The following is a 21,472-nucleotide window of genomic DNA, read 5'->3' as shown; positions in this document are numbered from 1 at the left end:
ATACCTTCCCTCGACCACAACTGAACAAGAGGTCTAGAATATTTTGACGAAACTGAACTTAAGTAAATGGAGAGTAAAGTGATTGGGACATTGTGAAAGAATACTTTGATATGAATATTATCCAGAGGGAAATAAAGTTTCAGGAATATATCTGTGTTTCAAGGACTTAAGAGGAGTCCAAAGTGTATAGTCAACTTGTTAAAATAGATGAAGAAGAAAGTATTCAAATCAACTGCTCATAACTTAGGGCCAAAATTAGAGGAAGAGATAGAGGGGGTCTAGAAGGCAAGGTAGATGATACCAGGATGATAGCCGAGCTACAGTGAGAGATAAGAGGCCATAAATGTGTCCACTAGGGATGAGAGACGAGTAAAGGGTAACTTGATCAGAATCTTTAAGGCTTCTAACCCAGTTTAATAAACAACGTACAGCCTTATCATGAACTTTTATAAAAATAAATGATATAAATAATCTAGACAAGTAATTATCTAGTAAGAAGAGTGTATGGATGGAATAAATTGAGTTATGAAACTGTGAAAGAGGACAGCACCAAGGAATTTGGCTCGTGCGAAGACATCACTTGTCATACGCTAATACTATTTACTTTGACAAAAACATTATTGAGACCGTTTTATGAAATATCTTTAGAGTATTGAAAACAGCGGAGGGATACGACTACCAATCATCTTTATCTACAATGGTACGATAGTAAATGCCTTAATAAGAGACGAAGCTAAATAACCCATATAAAGGACTTTTTTATAATTTTTCTTATAATAAATAAATTGTAGAATCTTGATAGATACATTTTGAAGGTTTATTATATCATTGTAATATATAAATAAAAAAATAATTTAGGCTCGTCGTTCAAGGCCAGCTGACCCAAACATAACAACACACGCTGGCTGGCCGGAGAATTTCATCCCCTTCCCAAAATGACCAAGGTAAAGGATGTATTTTCCAGTTTCTTAACACAAATTACATAGCGAGTGATGTGATGTGATGATAGATAAGAGGCCATAAATGTGTCCACTAGGGATCTTTAAGGCTTCTAACCCAGTTTAATAAACAGCGCACAGCCTTATCATGAACTTTTATATAAAAAAAATGATATGAATAATCTAGACAAGTAATTATCTAGTAAGAAGAGTGTAAGGATGGAATAAATTGAGTTATGAAACTGTGAAAGAGGACAGCACCAAGGAATTTGGCTCGTGCGAAGACATTACTTGTCATAAACTAATACATAAGCAGATACGCAATTACAAAATGGTTATTTACTTTAACAAAAACATTATTGACACCGTTTTATGAAATATCTTTAGAGTATTGAGAGCGGTGGAGGGATACGACTACCAATCATCTTTATCTACAATGGTAAGATAATAAATGCCTTTATAAGAGACGAAAGCTAAATAACCCATATAAAGGAGTTTTTATAATTTTCCTTATAATAAATAAACTGTAGAATCTTGATAGATACATTTTGAAGGTTTCTTATATCATTGTAATATATAAATAAAGAAATAATTTAGGCTCGTCGTTCAAGGCCAGCTGACCCAAACATAACAACACACGCTGGCTGGCCGGAGAATTTCATCCCCTTCTCAAAATAACCAAGGTAATGGATCTATTTTCCAGTTTCTTAACACAAATTACATGGCGAGTGATGTGATATATAGGTAGTAAGTGAACTAAAGCCATAGGCTATTAAAGAAATGTAGATGTCGTGGTTTTCTGTCTTTGCATCTTGACGAGGCACCGTTCTTCCATGGCCGTTATAAAGTGATCGGGCATAACCACACGTCACCCAGCGCAATCAAGTTGAGTTCTAATTTGTATCCATTTCGCTCATCCAGGTCCAAATCCACCCTAAACTAACCGCTCGTAGGTAAATGAGCCTGTGAATGTAGACTTGGAATAAGGGCCCCCAAGTGCGACCGGCACCTCATAGTAAACAGTCGCCACACAGGACAAAGTCGATAGTAAACAGTCACCACTCAGGATAAAGTCGATAGTAAACAGTCACCACTCAGTACAAAGTCGATAGTAAACAGTCACCACACAGGACAAAGTCGATAGTAAACAGTCACCACTCAGTACAAAGTCGATAGTAAACAGTCGCCACTCAGGACAAAGTCGATAGTAAACAGTCACCACACTAGACAAAGTCGATAGTAAACAGTCACCACTCAGGACAAAGTCGATAGTAAACAGTCACCACTCAGGACAAAGTCGATAGTAAACAGTCACCACTCAGGACAAAGTCGATAGTAAACAGTCACCACTCAGTACAAAGTCGATAGTAAACAGTCGCCACTCAGGACAAAGTTGATAGTAAACAGTCACCACACTAGACAAAGTCGATAGTAAACAGTCACCACTCAGGACAAAGTCGATAGTAAACAGTCACCACACAGGACAAAGTTGATAGTAAACAGTCACCACTCAGGACAAAGTTGATAGTAAACAGTCACCACTCAGGACAAAGTCGATAGTAAACAGTCACCACTCAGGACAAAGTTGATAGTAAACAGTCACCACTCAGGACAAAGTTGATAGTAAACAGTCACCACTCAGGACAAAGTTGATAGTAAACAGTCACCACACTAGACAAAGTCGATAGTAAACAGTCACCACTCAGTACAAAGTCGATAGTAAACAGTCACCACTCAGTACAAAGTCGATAGTAAACAGTCACCACACAGGACAAAGTCGATAGTAAACAGTCACCACTCAGTACAAAGTCAATAGTAAACAGTCACCACACAGGACAAAGTCGATAGTAAACAGTCACCACTCAGGACAAAGTCGGTAGTAAACAGTCACCACTCAGTACAAAGTTGATAGTAAACAGTCACCACTCAGTACAAAGTCGATAGTAAACAGTCACCACTCAGTACAAAGTTGATAGTAAACAGTCACCACACAGTCTAATACCTATGGGGATCCATAGAGGGCCAATGCTGACTGTAACTGAACCTTGAGGTTAGTTCGTTATTTGGGCTTTATGCCATAGTTGACGTCAAGTTTCATCCCTCGAGCGAGAAATTTCTTCACACCTTCCGGTTTTATTGTTCTAAGACTAAGTCTCTCTGGTACTGTCTATGTTGCCCAATGTGGACTGAAAAACCTCATGTAGACAGACATGAAAGTTTACTATTGTCTTGGTTGATGCCGATGGTTCTGACTGGCCGCTGTCCTCAGCCTCATTAGTACCATTCGACCCCCATTGGATTTAGGCCACCACCTGATAACCTTACAAATATTAATGAAATACATTTACTTGATGGTTTTGCTACATTGTACAGCTTTGGATTATTGGTGCCGTGAATCTAATGTGTGAAACGTAGTACCTCACTCTTTTGTAATGATAGACCTTGTAAACACGCAACAGAACTAACGTATGGAAGTGGAAGAAAAGCATGTCAGTTAGCTGTTAATGCCCAGCGCAAGTGTTTTAGAAGGGTACTGATGAAACATAGTGACATAGATTAATGGATTGATAATGAATATGTAATAGTGGGGAGGGCGATGAAGATTATGGAAAATGTGGGGATAAAGTAAATGAAACATTTCCGCATAGCTTCAGAAGCACTAGAGATATGTGGAACTGAACAGACTTGTTCTTGATATATATATCATCAAAACATTATATATACAATAAGGTGGCACCATTGCCTGAGGAAATGTCAACAACATGTTGCTTTAAATACGTGCTGTTATGTTACCATTATGGTACCACCACAAATTTCTTATTTGCCCCTGATTAAGTTCAGGCCTATATCACATGTTTCTTGGTTGGTTTATTATTCTTTTATGATTTTCCTTCATTTCATAAGGAAGAAATAGTTCCTCAACTTTATTTGATTGCTATTTAAGATGCCTATCAGTTTGTGAGACCATATTGTTGATGATTGGCTGTAAAATAAATTTGCCAAACATTGTTTTACTAGCTCCTTAGAACATTACTAAGGCATACACTGTTTTTTCTGTTACTTTTTTCATTGAATATGACATATTTCGTGATCTTATCACATCAAGCAAAATCTATAAAATCTTCACCTAATTTCACATAGCAGCTAATATTTATCATAATTTTAATGTTTTCCAGTGATATGTGATTGTTTGGGTTTCATGTTTATATTCAGTTGCTGGAAAGCTGAGCATTGTGTGTACTTGCTTCCATATTAACCCATCCCAGCGACTATAACCACAGGAAGTTACTCATTTAGCTGCGCATTGAAAGTGGCTTTGGATATTGAGTGATTTTGTTCTTCACTGCTACATAAAGTTTAGAAAAGACAGTAAGAGTTACAGTGTGTGATTTGGAGCATTACTTGAGTGTTTTATTTTCAAAATCATTTATTTATTTATTTATTTTGCTTTGTCGCTGTCTCCCGCGTTAGCGAGGTAGCGCAAGGAAACAGACGAAAGAATGCCCAACCCACCCACATACACATGTATATACAAACACATCCACACACGTACATATACATACCTATACATCTCAATGTACACATATATATACACACACAGACATATACATATATACACATGTACATAATTCATACTGTCTGCCTTTATTTGTTCCCATCGCCACCTTGCCACACATAGAATAACAACCCCCTCCCCCCTCATGTGTGCGAGGTAGCGCTAGGAAAAGACACCAAAGGCCCCATTCGTTCACACTCAGTCTCTAGCTGTCATGTAATAATGCACTAAAACCACAGCTCCCTTTCCACATCCAGGCCCCACAGAACTTTCCATGGTTTACCCCAGACACTTCACATGCCCTGGTTCAATCCATTGACAGCACGTCGACCCCGGTATACCACATCGTTCCAATTCACTCTATTCCTTGCACGCCTTTCACCCTCCTTTTTCACTCCATCTTTCCACCTCCAATTTAGTCTCCCACTTCTCCTCGTTCCCTCCACCTCTGACACATATATCCTCTTGGTCAATCTTTCCTCACTCATTCTCTCCATGTGACCAAACCATTTCAAAACACCCTCTTCTGCTCTCTCAACCACACTCTTTTTATTTCCACACATCTCTCTTACCCTTACATTACTTACTCGATCAAACCACCTCACACCACATATTGCCCTCAAACATCTCATTTCCAGCACATCCACCCTCCTGCGCACAACTCTATCCATAGCCCATGCCTCGCAACCATACAACATTGTTGGAACCACTATTCCTTCAAACATACCCATTTTTGCTTTCCGAGATAATGTTCTCGACTTCCAGACATTCTTCAAGCTCCCAGAATTTTCGCCCCCTCCCCCACCCTATGATTCACTTCCGCTTCCATGGTTCCATCCGCTGCCAGATCCACTCCCAGATATCTAAAACACTTTACTTCCTCCAGTTTTTCTCCATTCAAACTTACCTCCCAATTGACTTGACCTTCAACCCTACTGTACCTAATAACATTGCTCTTATTCACATTTACTCTTAACTTTCTTCTTTCACACACTTTACCAAACTCAGTCACCAGCTTCTGCAGTTTCTTACATGAATCAGCCACCAGCGCTCTATCATCAGCGAACAACAACTGACACACTTCCCAAGCTCTCTCATCCACAACAGACTGCATACTTGCTCCTCTTTCCAAAACTCTTGCATTCACCTCCCTAACAACCCTATCCATAAACAAATTAAACAACCATGGAGACATCACACACCCCTGCCGCAAACCTACATTCACTGAGAACCAATCACTTTCCTCTCTTCCTACACGTACATATGCCTTACATCCTCAATAAAAACTTTTCACTGCTTCTAACAACTTGCCTCCCACACCATATATTCTTAAAACCTTCCACAGAGCATCTCTATCAACTCTATCATATGCCTTCTCCAGATCCATAATTGCTACATACAAATCCATTTGCTTTTCTAAGTATTTCTCACATACATTCTTCAAAGCAAACACCTGATCCACACATCCTCTACCACTTCTGAAACCACACTGCTCTTCCCGAATCTGATGCTCTGTACATGCCTTCACCCTCTCAATCAATACCCTCCCATATAATTTCCCAGGAATACTCAACAAACTTATACCTCTGTAATTTGAGCACTCACTCTTATCCCCTTTGCCTTTGTACAATGGCACTATGCTCGCATTCCGCCAATCCTCAGGCACCTCACCATGAATCATACATATATTAAATAACCTTACCAACCAGTCAACAATACAGTCACCCCCTTTTTCAATAAATTCCACTGCAATACCATCCAAACTGCTGCCTTGCCGGCTTTCATCTTCCGTGAAGCTTTTACTACCTCTTCTCTATTTACCAAATCATTTTCCCTAACCCTCTCATTTTGCACACCACCTCGACCAAAACACCCTATATCTGCCACTCTATCATCAAACACATTCAACAAACCTTCAAAATACTCACTCCATCTCCTTCTCACATCACTACTACTTGTTATCACCTCCCCATTAGCCCCCTTCACTGAAGTTCCCATTTGCTCCCTTGTCTTATGCACTTTATTTACCTCCTTCCAAAACACCTTTTTATTCTCCCTGAAATTTAATGATACTCTCTCACCCCAACTCTCATTTGCCCTCTTTTTCACCTCTTGCACCTTTCTCTTGACCTCCTGCCTCTTTCTTTTATACCTCTCCCACTCATTTGCATTTTTTCCCTGCAAAAATCGTCCAAATGCCTCTCTCTTCTCTTTCACTATTAATCTTACTTCTTCATCCCACCACTCACTACCTATTCTAATCAACCCACCTCCCACGCTTCTCATGCCACAAGCATCTTTTGCGCAAGCCATCACTGCTTCCCTAAATATTGTTCCAACAGTACAGAATTGCACCTTAATCTTGTGCATCATGACAAGTCCTTTTAAAAGAAATATGATATAATTGCCTGCTACAAAAGCAACAAATAATACAAATATGTCATATAATGAAAATATAATTTCCATATAAACTGAAATGATTATCATTACATCTGGTACATATCTTGAAATCTTAGAGAAATTGGAGAACAAATATTTTTTGTTATTGATGTTTTCAGATTCTCTTCAAGAAATGAGAATGTGATTAGGTTTGTCCTGATTTTTTTCAGCTTTTCAAAGAATTGAAATGAAATATGGTTTAAATGCAGTTCTTTATGTAGGGCTACAAAATTAACGATATTTTTTATTGTGACATACGCACATGAAAGAAATTATCTACACGTCAGTAAGTAATCTTCATGCATTTCTTCAGGTGACTGCATGTTGCTGTCTTTTTCTTGCTGGTAAGGTAGAGGAAACACCCAAGAAATGCAGAGACATAATGAAGACTGCCAAAAGCCTTATGGATGAAGTGACGTGAGCTGAGTTTGGCACTGATCCACGTGAGGAGGTAAGATAACTTGGATTTAGTGCCTTATTGGAGATGTCAGATAAAGCCAGGGTAGGCCTCACACTACTGTTAAGTTGTTATGAGTGCCCTCAGCCAATAGAGCACTGATTGGCACCACTTTCACTGAAGTGGCACTGATCCAAGTGAGGAGGTAAGATAACTTGGATTTAGTGCCTTATTGGAGATGTCAGATAAAGCTAGGGTAGGCCTCACACTACTGTTAAGTTGTTATGAGTGCCTTCAGCCAATATAGCACTGATTGGCACCACTTTCACTGAAGAGGCATTGATCCACGTGAGGAGGTAAGATAACTTGGATTTAGTGCCTTATTGGAGATGTCAGATAAAGCCAGGGTAGGCCTCACACTACTCCTAAGTTGTTATAAGTGTCTTTAGCCATTATAGCACTGATTGGCACCACTTTCACTGCTGTCACCTCCTGCCACCTAGACCTCTCATTACCAAGTGGGAGTCTGGCAGCCCCATACTGTCTGCCTTTATTCATTCCCATCGCCACCCCGCCACACATGAAATAACAACCCCTTCCCCTCTCATGTGCACAAGGTAGCGCTGGGAAAAGACAACAAAGGCCACACTAGTTCACACTCAGTCTCTACCTGTCTTGTAATAATGCACCGAAACCACAGTTCCCTTTCCACATCAAGGCCCCACACAACTTTCCATGGTTTACCCCAGACACTTCACATTCCCTGGTTCAATCCATTGACAGCACGTCAACCCTGGTATACCACATGGTTCCAATTCACTCTATGCCTTGCACACCTTTCACCCTGCTGCATGTTCAGGCCCTGGTCACTCAAAATCTTTTTCACTCCATCTTTCCACCTCCAATTTGGTCTCCCACTTCTCCTCGTTCCCTTCACCTCTGTCACATATATCCTCTTGGTCAATCTTTCTTCACTCATTCTCTCCATGTGACCAAACCATTTCAAAACACCCTTTTCTGCTCTCTTAACCACACTCTTTTTATTACCACACATCTCTCTTACCCTATTATTACTTACTCGATCAAACCACCTCACACCACATATTGTCCTCAAACATCTCATTTCCAGCACATCCACCCTCCTCCACACAACTCTATCCATAGCCCATGCCTCGCAACCATATAACATGGTTGGAACCACTATCCTTCAAACATACCCATTTTTGCTTTCCGAGATAATGTTCTCGACTTCCACACATTCTTCAATGCTCCCAGAACTTTCGCCCCCTCCCCCACCCTATGATTCACTTCCGCTTCCATGGTTCCATCCGCTGCCAGATCCACTCCCAGATATCTAAAACACTTTACTTACTCCAGTTTTTCTCCATTCAAACTTACTTCTCAGTTGACTTGACCCTCAACCCTAGTGCACCTAATAACCTTGCTCTTATTCACATTTACTCTTAACTTTCTTCTTTCACACACTTTACCAAACTCAGTCACCAGCTTCTGCAGTTTCTCACATGAATCAGCCACCAGCGCTGTATCATCAGCAAACAACAACTAACTCACTTCCCAAGCTCTCTCATCCACAACAGACTTCATACTTGCCCCTCTTTCCAAAACTCTTGCATTCACCTCCCTAACAACCCCATCCATAAACAAATTAAACAACCATGGAGACATCACACACCCCTGCCGCAAACCTACATTCACTGAGAACCAATCACTTTCCTCTCTTCCTACACGTACACATGCCTTACATCCTCGATAAAAACTTTTCACTGCTTCTAACAACTTGCCTCCCACACCATATATTCTTAATACCTTCCACAGAGCACCTCTATCAACTCTATCATATGCCTTCTCCAGATCCATAAATGCTACATACAAATCCATTTGCTTTTCTAAGTATTTCTCACATACATTCTTCAAAGCAAACACCTGATCCACACATCCTCTACCACTTCTGAAACCACACTGCTCTTCCCCAATCTAATGCTCTGTACATGCGTTCACCCTCTCAATCAATACCCTCCCATATAATTTACCAGGAATACTCAACAAACTTATACCTCTGTAATTTGAGCACTCACTCTTATCCCCTTTGCCTTTGTACAATTGCACTATGCATGCATTCCGCCAATCCTCAGGCACCTCACCATGAGTCATACATACATTAAATAACCTTACCAGCCAGTCAACAATACAGTCACCCCCTTTTTTTGATAGATTCCACTGCAATACCATCCAAACCTGCTGCCTTGCCTGCTTTCATCTTCTGCAAAGCTTTTACTACCTCTTCTCTCTAATTTATATAGTACTCAAAAAGTCAATGGTGTGAGTAGGAAATTGAAGTAAGAAATATTTGGAGTGTTAGGGAGGTATGGTGATGTATTGCAGTTAATTGGTTTTGAAGGCAATTTAAAAAATGTATAATGGCTTTATTAGTTGTATAGTAGGTGTATTACATTGGTAATATTAAGTTGAATGAATGAATGATGTCAAAAATGTATGAAGTACTGGAAGTGGGTCTTTTTAAGATGATAATGTAGCGCATAAGATTTTTTATCAGTAATTGATTTAGATGTGTAGAGGAAGTGATTTTACGGTGGTATTGGGGTGTGTTTTTGAGAGTGTCTTAACAGATGGAGAAAGTATATGGAAGTGTTAATTGTTGTGAAAGATCCGAGTGATGGGTGATATTAGTGAGAGCTGTGTAAAATATGGGTTAAGATTTGGTTTGTGATGTAAAATTAGGTAAAATAGTTGTATTGAATGAAGATGAGCTTTTGAAATTTGACCTAAGTTAACATTCGTGGTGACAAGTGCCAAAATTGACATGTTTAATGAATGTTTATATATATTATATTATTATTATTTTGCTTTGTCGCTGTCTCCTGCATTAGCGAGGTAGCGCAAGGAAACAGACGAAAGAATGGCCCAACCCACCCACATACACATGTATATACATACACGTCCACACACGCAAATATACATACCTCTACATCCCAACGTATACATGTATATACACACACAGACATATACATATATACACGTGTACATACTTCATACTGTCTGCCTTTATTCATTTCCATCGCCACCTCGCCACACATGTAATAACAACCCCCTCCCCCCTTGTGTGTGAGGTAGTGCTAGGAAAGACAACAAAGGCCCCATTCGTTCACACTCAGTCTCTAGCTGTCATGTAATAATGCACTGAAACCACAGCTCCCTCTCCACATCCAGGCCCCACAGAACTTTCCATGGTTTACCCCAGATGCTTCACATGCCCTGGTTCAATCCACTGACAGCACATCGGCCCCAGTATACCACATCGTTCCAATTCACTCTATTCCTTGCACGCCTTTCACCCTCCTGCATGCTCAGGCCCCAATCACTCAAAATCTTTTTTACTCCATCTTTCCACCTCCAATTTGGTCTCCCACTTCTCCTCGTTCCCTCCACCTCTGACACATTATCCTCTTGGTCAATCTTTCCTCTCTCATTCTCTCCATGTGACCAAACCATCTCAAAACACCCTCTTCTGCTCTCTCAACCACACTTTTTATTTCCACACATCTCTCTTACCCTTACATTACTTACTCGATCAAACCACCTCTCCACATATTGTCCTTAAACATCTCATTTCCAGCACATCCACCCTCCTGCGCACAACTCTTATCCATAGCCCATGCCTCGCAACCATACAACATTGTTGGAACCACTATTCCTTCAAACATACCCATTTTTGCTTTCCGAGATAATGTTTTCGACTTCCACACACTCTTCAACTTCCAGAATTTTTGCCCCCTCCCCCACCCTATGATTCACTTCTGCTTCCATGGTTCCATCCGCTGCCAAATCCACTCCCAGATATCTAAAACACTTCACTTCCTCCACTTTTTCTCCATTCAAACTTACCTCCCAATTGACTTGACCCTCAACCCTGCTGTACCTAACAACCTTGCTCTTATTCACATTTACTCTCAACTTTCTTCTCTCACTCTCTTTACCAAACTCAGTCACCAGCTTCTGCAGTTTCTCACATGAATCAGCCACCAGCGCTGTATCATCAGCGAATGACAACTGACTCACTTCCCACGCTCTCTCATCCACCACAGACTGCATACTTGCCCCTCTTTCCAAAACTCTTGCATTCACCTCCCTAACAACCCCATCCATAAACAAATTAAACAACCATGGAGACATCACACATCCCTGCCGCTTTATAAATTCAAGAAAAGTTATTGAAACCTGACAAGAGTTCACATAGCTGTTGAAATATGATTATGAGTGTAGTAGGAATAATTTTAATTGCCATTTTGACACTTCTTTTTTATTAGTATTTGTGAGTGAAGGGTGTGGATTGTATATTGCAGTAGAAGATAGATTAAATGAGGTAGGCTATGTGAAAATGTATGTGCCTGGTTAGTGTTTTTGAATCAATAATTATTTCCTTTTGTTAATGTTATAAGTTACTGACTTTGAATGTAGTTAAAATGTATTTGGTAATGTTTATTGAAGGAGGAGGTAAGAATGTATGAACTGCAATATTTGCCTGTGTTAGATTTAAAATTTACCAATTATCACATAAAGAAATTATTATTTTACGTGATTTGTTGAGTCTTTTTTTTTATACTAATCGCCATTTCCCACATTAGCGAGGTAGCGTTAATAACAGAGGATGAGGACTGGGCCTATTAGGGAATATCCTCACCTGGCCCCCTTCTCTGTTTCTTCTTGTGGAAAAAAAAAAAGAGAGGGGAGGATTTCCAGCCTCCTGCTCCCTTCCCTTTTAGTCGCCTTACGACACGCAGAGAATACGTGGGAAGTATTCTTTCTCCCCTATCCCCAGGGATAATATATATATATATATATATATATATATATATATATATATATATATATATATATATATATATATATATGTACATATATATATATATATATATATATATATATATATATATATATATATATATATATATATATATATATATATTTTTTTTTTTTTTTTTATACCTCGTCGCTGTCTCCCGCGTTTGCAAGGTAGCGCAAGGAAACAGACGAAAGAAATGGCCCAACCCCCCCCCCCCATACACATGTACATACACACGTCCACACACTCAAATATACATACCTACACAGCTTTCCATGGTTTACCCTGGACACTTCACATGCCTTGATTCACTCCACTGACAGCACGTCAACCCCTGTATACCACATCGCTCCAATTCACTCTATTCCTTGCCCTCCTTTCACCCTCCTGCATGTTCAGGCCCCGATCACACAAAATCCTTTTCACTCCATCTTTCCACCTCCAATTTGGTCTCCCACTTCTCCTCGTTCCCTCCACCTCCAACACATATATCCTCTTGGTCAATCTTTCCTCACTCATTCTCTCCATGTGCCCAAACCATTTCAAAACACTCTCTTCTGCTCTCTCAACCACGCTCTTTTTATTTCCACACATCTCTCTTACCCTTACGTTACTTACTCGATCAAACCACCTCACACCACACATTGTCCTCAAACATCTCATTTCCAGCACATCCATCCTCCTGCGAACAACTCTATCCATAGCCCACGCCTCGCAACCATACAACATTGTTGGAACCACTATTCCTTCAAACATACCCATTTTTGCTTTCCGGGATAATGTTCTCGACTTCCACACATTCTTCAAGGCTCCCAAATTTTCGCCCCCTCCCCCACCCTATGATCCACTTCCGCTTCCATCGTTCCATCCGCTGACAGATCCACTCCCAGATATCTAAAACACTTCACTTCCTCCAGTTTTCTCCATTCAAACTCACCTCCCAATTGACTTGACCCTCAACCCTACTGTACCTAATAACCTTGCTCTTATTCACATTTACTCTTAACTTTCTTCTTCCACACACTTTACCAAACTCCGTCACCAGCTTCTGCAGTTTCTCACATGAATCCGCCACCAGCGCTGTATCATCAGCGAACAACAACTGACTCACTTCCCAAGCTCTCTCATCCCCAACAGACTTCATACTTGCCCCTCTTTCCAAGACTCTTGCATTTACCTCCCTAACAACCCCATCCATAAACAAATTAAACAACCATGGAGACATCACACACCCCTGCCGCAAACCTACATTCACTGAGAACCAATCACTTTCCTCTCTTCCTACACGTACACATGCCTTACATCCTCGATAAAAACCTTTCACTGCTTCTAACAACTTGCCTCCCACACCATATATTCTTAATACCTTCCACAGAGCATCTCTATCAACTCTATCATATGCCTGCTCCAGATCCATAAATGCTACATACAAATCCATTTGCTTTTCTAAGTATTTCTCACATACATTCTTCAAAGCAAACACCTGATCCACACATCCTCTACCACTTCTGAAACCACACTGCTCTTCCCCAATCTGATGCTCTGTACATGCCTTCACCCTCTCAATCAATACCCTCCCATATAATTTACCAGGAATACTCAACAAACTTATACCTCTGTAATTTGAGCACTCACTTATATATATGGCGCACTGACAACTCTACTCATATTGAACAGATTGTAGGCAACGTTACTTATCATGCTGTTGACATATCCATCTTTTGGCAAATACCTCAGTATGTCTTGGTTGGAGCTGCAGAACTCTTTGCGAGTATTGCAGGTTTGGAATTTTGCTTATGCTGCTGCTCCACGCACTTTCCAAGGCATGATTATGGGTCTGTTTTATACAATGGAAGGTATTGGTTCCCTTTTGGGCACAGCATTGCTCCATTTAGTAAGTCCTTTTTGGCTGAATAACATGACTGATTATGGTAACATCAATGACAATCATCTTGATTTCTATCTTTACTTCTTGGGGATCTTGCAGTTTACCACTTTCTTAATCTATTGTGGCTCACTGTACATGCAAAGGTTTTCACTCAGACCAATAGCAATGCCACGTAGGAGAAGCAGCAGGGAAGAAGACACAATGCTGATTCACATACAGATAGAGAACAAGGGGGTGCTTCCTTATTGAAAGAGGAGGAAGAGGATGAGGAGGAGGAGGAGGATGAAGGGGATGATGAAGATAGAGTAGAAGAGGAAGATGGTGGTAAGGAAGATGCGAGACCAAGTGATATTCAGCTGCTGTTGTGAAAATGTTGTGACTGTGTCCATATTCATTGTATTGTAAATATTGAATCTCGACTCATGAATTCTCCTGCTTTATAAATCATGAATATTGTTGGTATTATGCTGTCATGTTTGCATTGTTTCCAGCATATTTCTCATCTTCTAGTGAATGCTTTTGGATTGTTTGTATCCAATGATAGTATGGCTAAAAATTGTACAATTTTTTGTATATCAGAAGGGACTTGCACATCTTAGAGATTTTGTGTAAACTGATAGTAGAGTAATGGTTTCTATAAGCTTCTTCATGCTCCTTTTTCATTGGTTGCACTCATGTATTTGGGTATATTTATTTCAGGAAATCTTATTTTAGTTCATTAGTTTCAGATAACACTACACAATTCTTATCCAGTCGTGTTTGCATGAGAGATCAGCCTTTGTAGGCTTTGACCAAATCTGCATTTCCAGATTGTGTATGGGTTGTACAAGGTTGCAGCCTGAACCATTTACAGACACTTAGATATGTATAGTCTTTGGTTTTTGTGTTCATCATTATTAGCAATCTTTTTTAAATATCTTAAACATTTTAAGGGTGTCATTAGTGCACAGTTCATAGATAACTTGAATCAGTTGTCTTTAATTCCTTTTCATGTACTGTGATAAACTCTAGGACTGCATATTGTCATGTTCTTTGGTACATTTGTTCATTTTTGATTATTGTATTTGTAAATTGTCTTCACAGCAAGGGATGTAAGAAAAGACCAGTAATGAAGTACACAGAATTTGTAGATAGTGAAGAAAATAAAGGGCTTTGTGTTATGTGTTGGGGAATGAGATACTACAAATTGTCTTAAAAATAAGGTTGTTATTTTTGAGAAAGGTATGAGAAGTAAGTGTGCAAATTTGTAGAAAGCTGAGAGTTAGCATTAAAGTATGTTTGAGAGAATATTGAGTAGTGAATTAACACTTTCTTGCACAAAGGGGGTGAACCTCATCAATACCCCCAAGGTGAACTATGCCCATACTGCTAGAGGTCAGTCATGTGTATGTGTTTACATTGATTATTGTTTTTGAGACTGTTTTTGGTCTTAAATTGTTTCAACATGTCTTTTTTTTTTTTTTTTTTTGCAAATATATGCTCTATAAAATATTCTATTTGTGAAATAGTGATATTATACCACCATCACCATTACAGCAAGTCTCTTGACATAATACCACAAGCATGTAAATATTAATGATATTTATCAGTGCTTTTCTTGGTCTCATACATTTTCCACATATTTGTTTATGAATGTGTGCAGCACTGGAGCTCAGCAGTCATGGAGTCTTTTGCTATGGCCGCTCCCTTGATGGATTTCCTGGGGGGAACTGGCATCAGAGATATACATGGATAGATAGATAGAGTGTGCTCTGTGATATGTATGTATATATATATATATATATATATATATATATATATATATATATATATATATATATATATATATATATATATATATTTATCCCTGGGGATAGGGGAGAAAGAATACTTCCCACGTATTCCCTGCGTGTCGTAGAAGGCGACTAAAAGGGGAGGGAGCGGGTGGCTGGAAATCCTCCCCTCTCTTTTTTTTTTTTTTTTTTTTTTTTCCAAAAGAAGGAACAGAGAAGGGGGCCAGGTGAGGATTTTCCCTCTAAGGCCCAGTCCTCTGTTCTTAACGCTACCTCGCAAATGCGGGAAATGGCGAATCGTATGAAAAAATATATATATATATATATATATATATATATATATATATATATATATATATATATATGTACATATATATATATATATATATATATATATATATATATATATATATATATATATATATATATATATTTTTTTCTTTTTTTTTTTTATACTTTGTCGCTGTCTCCCGCGTTTGCGAGGTAGCGCAAGGAAACAGACGAAAGAAATGGCCCAACCCCCCCCCCCATACACATGTATATACATACGTCCACACACGCAAATATACATACCTACACAGCTTTCCATGGTTTACCCCAGACGCTTCACATGCCTTGATTCAATCCACTGACAGCACGTCAGCCCCGGTATACCACATCGCTCCAATTCACTCTGTTCCTTGCCCTCCTTTCACCCTCCTGCATGTTCAGGCCCCGATCACACAAAATCTTTTTCACTCCATCTTTCCACCTCCAATTTGGTCTCCCTCTTCTCCTTGTTCCCTCCACCTCCGACACATATATCCTCTTGGTCAATCTTTCCTCACTCATTCTCTCCATGTGCCCAAACCACTTCAAAACACCCTCTTCTGCTCTCTCAACCACGCTCTTTTTATTTCCACACATCTCTCTTACCCTTACGTTACTCACTTGATCAAACCACCTCACACCACACATTGTCCTCAAACATCTCATTTCCAGCACATCCATCCTCCTGCGCACAACTCTATCCATAGCCCACGCCTCGCAACCATACAACATTGTTGGAACCACTATTCCTTCAAACATACCCATTTTTGCTTTCCGAGATAATGTTCTCGACTTCCACACATTCTTCAAGGCCCCCAGAATTTTCGCCCCCTCCCCCACCCTATGATCCACTTCCGCTTCCATGGTTCCATCCGCTGCCAGATCCACTCCCAGATATCTAAAACACTTCACTTCCTCCAGTTTTTCTCCATTCAAACTCACCTCCCAATTGACTTGACCCTCAACCCTACTGTACCTAATAACCTTGCTCTTATTCACATTTACTCTTAACTTTCTTCTTCCACACACTTTACCAAACTCAGTCACCAGCTTCTGCAGTTTCACACATGAATCAGCCACCAGCGCTGTGTCGTCAGCGAACAACAACTGACTCACTTCCCAAGCTCTCTCATCCCCAACAGACTTCATACTTGCCCCTCTTTCCAAAACTCTTGCATTTACCTCCCTAACAACCCCATCCATAAACAAATTAAACAACCATGGAGACATCACACACCCCTGCCGCAAACCTACATTCACTGAGAACCAATCACTTTCCTCTCTTCCTACACGTACACATGCCTTACATCCTCGATAAAAACTTTTCACTGCTTCTAACAACTTTCCTCCCACACCATATATTCTTAATACCTTCCACAGAGCATCTCTATCAACTCTATCATATGCCTTCTCCAGATCCATAAATGCTACATACAAATCCATTTGCTTTTCTAAGTATTTCTCACATACATTCTTCAAAGCAAACACCTGATCCACACATCCTCTACCACTTCTGAAACCACACTGCTCTTCCCCAATCTGATGCTCTGTACATGCCTTCACCTTCTCAATCAATACCCTCCCATATAATTTACCAGGAATACTCAACAAACTTATACCTCTGTAATTTGAGCACTCACTCTTATCCCCTTTGCCTTTGTACAATGGCACTATGCACGCATTCCGCCAATCCTCAGGCACCTCACCATGAGTCATACATACATTAAATAACCTTACCAACCAGTCAACAATACAGTCACCCCCTTTTTTAATAAATTCCACTGCAATACCATCCAAACCTGCTGCCTTGCCGGCTTTCATCTTCCGCAAAGCTTTCACTACCTCTTCTCTGTTTACCAAATCATTTTCCCTAACCCTCTCACTTTGCACACCACCTCGACCAAAACACCCTATATCTGCCACTCTATCATCAAACACATTCAACAAACCTTCGAAATACTCACTCCATCTCCTTCTCACATCACCACTACTTGTTATCACCTCCCCATTTGCGCCCTTCACTGAAGTTCCCATTTGCTCCCTTGTCTTACGCACTTTATTTACCTCCTTCCAGAACATCTTTTTATTCTCCCTAAAATTTAATGATACTCTCTCACCCCAACTCTCATTTGCCCTTTTTTTCACCTCTTGCACTTTTCTCTTGACCTCCTGTCTCTTTCTTTTATACATCTCCCACTCAATTGCATTTTTTCCCTGCAAAAATCGTCCAAATGCCTCTCTCTTCTCTTTCACTAATACTCTTACTTCTTCATCCCACCACTCACTACCCTTTCTAATCAACCCACCTCCCACTCTTCTCATGCCACAAGCATCTTTTGCGCAATCCATCACTGATTCCCTAAATACATCCCATTCCTCCCCCACACCCCTTACTTCCATTGTTCTCACCTTTTTCCATTCTGTACTCAGTCTCTCCTGGTACTTCCTCACACAGGTCTCCTTCTCAAGCTCACTTACTTTCACCACCCTCTTCACCCCAACATTCACTCTTCTTTTCTGAAAACCCATACAAATCTTCACCTTTTTTTTTTTTTCAAACTATTCGCCATTTCCCGCGTTAGCGAGGTAGCGTTAAGAACAGAGGACTGGGCCATTGAGGGAATATCCTCACCTGGCCCCCTTCTCTGTTCCTTCTTTTGGAAAATTAAAAAAAATTGAGGGGGAGGATTTCCAGCCCCCGCTCCCTCCCCTTTTAGTCGCCTTCTACGACACGCAGGGAATACGTGGGAAGTATTCTTTCTCCCCTATCCCCTATATATATATATATATATATATATATATATATATATATATATATATATATATATGGTAGGGATGGGAAGTGTCTTGATATTTTGTGTGGCAGTTTTATAGTAATAAAATATTTTGCTGTATAAAGGATGAATGATTGTGTGTTATACTTTGAATTTTGGCTTTCTCATTTGTTAAGATAATGATAGTTCTTTCCTAGGTGATATTCCTGATGTACTTCAAAATAATGTATGAGCTTTGTGATACATGATTAGCGAATTAATGTGTAGTTATTATTTTTTTAATGGAAAAAAAAATTGAGCATGTTACGGATTCTTTGCCTCAACACAGTAGGATGTTGAATGCAAATACCCTTTCATATATCATGAATCCATTCTACAAATATGCAGATTTATACATGGATTATCTCCCTTACATGGGTATTTTGTGTAAGTTCTTCAACCTTATTTGTGGGCTCAATTCATATATATATATATATATATATATATATATATATATATATATATATATATATATATATATATATATATATATATTTTTTCATACTATTCACCATTTCCCGCGATAGCGAGGTAGCGTTAAGAACAGAGGACTGGGCCTTTGAGGGAATATCCTCACCTGGCCCCCTTCTCTGTTCCTTCTTTTGGAAAATTAAAAAAAACGAGAGGGGAGGATTTCCAGCCCCCCGCTCCCTTCCCTTTTAGTCGCCTTCTACGACACGCAGGGAATACGTGGGGAGTATTCTTTCTCCCCTATCCCCAGGGATAATATATATATATATATATATATATATATATATATATATATATATATATATATATATATATATATATGTATATATATATATATATATATATATATATATATATATATATATATATATATATATAACCATCCCTGGGGATAGGGGAGAAAGAATACTTCCCACGTATTCCCTGCGTGTCGTAGAAGGCGACTAAAAGGGAAGGGAGCGGGGGGCCGGAAATCCTCCCCTCTCATTTTTTTTTTTTTTTTTTTTTTTTTTTTTTTCCAAAAGAAGGAACAGAGAAGGGGGCCAGGTGAGGATACTCCCTCAAAGGCCCAGTCCTCTGTTCTTAACGCTACCTCGCTAACGCGGGAAATGGCGAATAGTATAAAAGAAAAGAAAAAGATATATAACCATAAAATTTAACAACCAAACACTTACAGCAAGCCTTATTCTATATATAAGTCTTAAACTACCACAAACGTTGCCCAAAGGAGGTCTGGAGGTCTGTCACTGAAGGTCATGGCAAAGGGAATGGGTTAAAAATCCTGACCATAATGGAGGTCCAAGCACTCTCCCTACAGGTAAAACTTTAGAGATAACATGGTTATATGTTCGATTTCAGAGTAAAAACTGTTACCATTAGGCAACATTTTTCATTATTATAAGTCCAGCTTAGGGAATTTATTTTCATGCTGGTCCCAACAGGGAAATCCCTCAAAGACCTTCATTGGGCTGTGCTTTTACCCTAATATGGTTAAAATCCGATGGAAAAATACTTGCCTTAGTGTTCATCTTTTTCTCTTGCAAAAGTTACACCTTTGAAACATGGTAGTGTGTGAACTGCATGGGGTTTTGCCATACTAAACCAATGTAACTGAGCACTTTAGCACTGCTATCTATAACATAGCATCAATTCTATATATATATATATATATATATATATATATATATATATATATATATATATATATATATATATATATATATATATATATATATATATATATATATATATATATATATATATATTATCCCGGGGGATAGGGGAGAAAGAATACTTCCCACGTATTCCCTGCGTGTCGTAGAAGGCGACTAAAAGGGGAGGGAGCGGGGGGCTGGAAATCCTCCCCTCTCACTTTTTTTTTAATTTTCCAAAAGAGAAGGGGAACAGAGAAGGGGCCCAGGTGAGGATATTCCCTCAAGGGCCCAGTCCTCTGTTCTCAACGCTACCTCGCTAATGCGGGAAATGGCGAATAGTATGAAAGAAAGAAAAGATATATATATATATATATATATATATATATATATATATATATATATATATATATATATATATATGTATATGTACATATATATATATATATATATATATATATATATATATATATGTATATATATATATTTTTTTTTTTATATATATATATATATATATATATATATATATATATATATATATATATATATATATGGTGAAATCGTACTTCAGTAGGAGTTCCTACAATCTTATATAACATGTAATTTTTCTGTCCATGTAGCACGACGTTTCATGGTGACAGTGCACCTCATCAGGAGATGCCAGGCAATACTTAAAGTTATTTACATCCTAACATCACACTCTAGATACCCGCCGTCTAGTGATGTTTGATGTGACCTTACGACTCTAGTGATGTTTGATGTGACCTTACGACTCTAGTGATGTTTGATGTGACCTTACGACTCTAGTGATGTTTGATGTGACCTTACGACTCTAGTGATGTTTGATGTGACCTTA

The 21,472-nt window shown here is 39.1% G+C and overlaps 1 protein-coding gene across 7 annotated transcripts in view; it reads left to right on the top strand.

Annotated features, from left to right (window-relative positions):
• The first annotated feature begins 924 nt into the window (after nt 1–924).
• Nucleotides 925–21,472, top strand: part of LOC139762984 (uncharacterized) — a 326,805-nt gene continuing 306,257 nt past the window's right edge. For 3 of the 7 annotated variants that reach the window (XM_071688503.1, XM_071688508.1, XM_071688507.1), the window contains exons 1-2: nt 1,469–1,621; nt 7,247–7,384. The gene's annotated coding sequence lies outside the window, so the exon portion shown is untranslated. Of the gene's footprint in view, nt 945–1,468; nt 1,622–7,246; nt 7,385–21,472 lie in introns of those variants that run through there. The other 4 variants (XM_071688491.1, XM_071688478.1, XM_071688490.1 and 1 more) reach the window with 3 other exon arrangements.

The sequence above is a fragment of the Panulirus ornatus genome, chromosome 45 (assembly GCF_036320965.1).
Source record: "Panulirus ornatus isolate Po-2019 chromosome 45, ASM3632096v1, whole genome shotgun sequence".
NCBI classification, from domain to species: Eukaryota; Metazoa; Arthropoda; class Malacostraca; order Decapoda; family Palinuridae; genus Panulirus; species Panulirus ornatus.
This window is presented reverse-complemented; position numbering and strand designations above follow the sequence as displayed.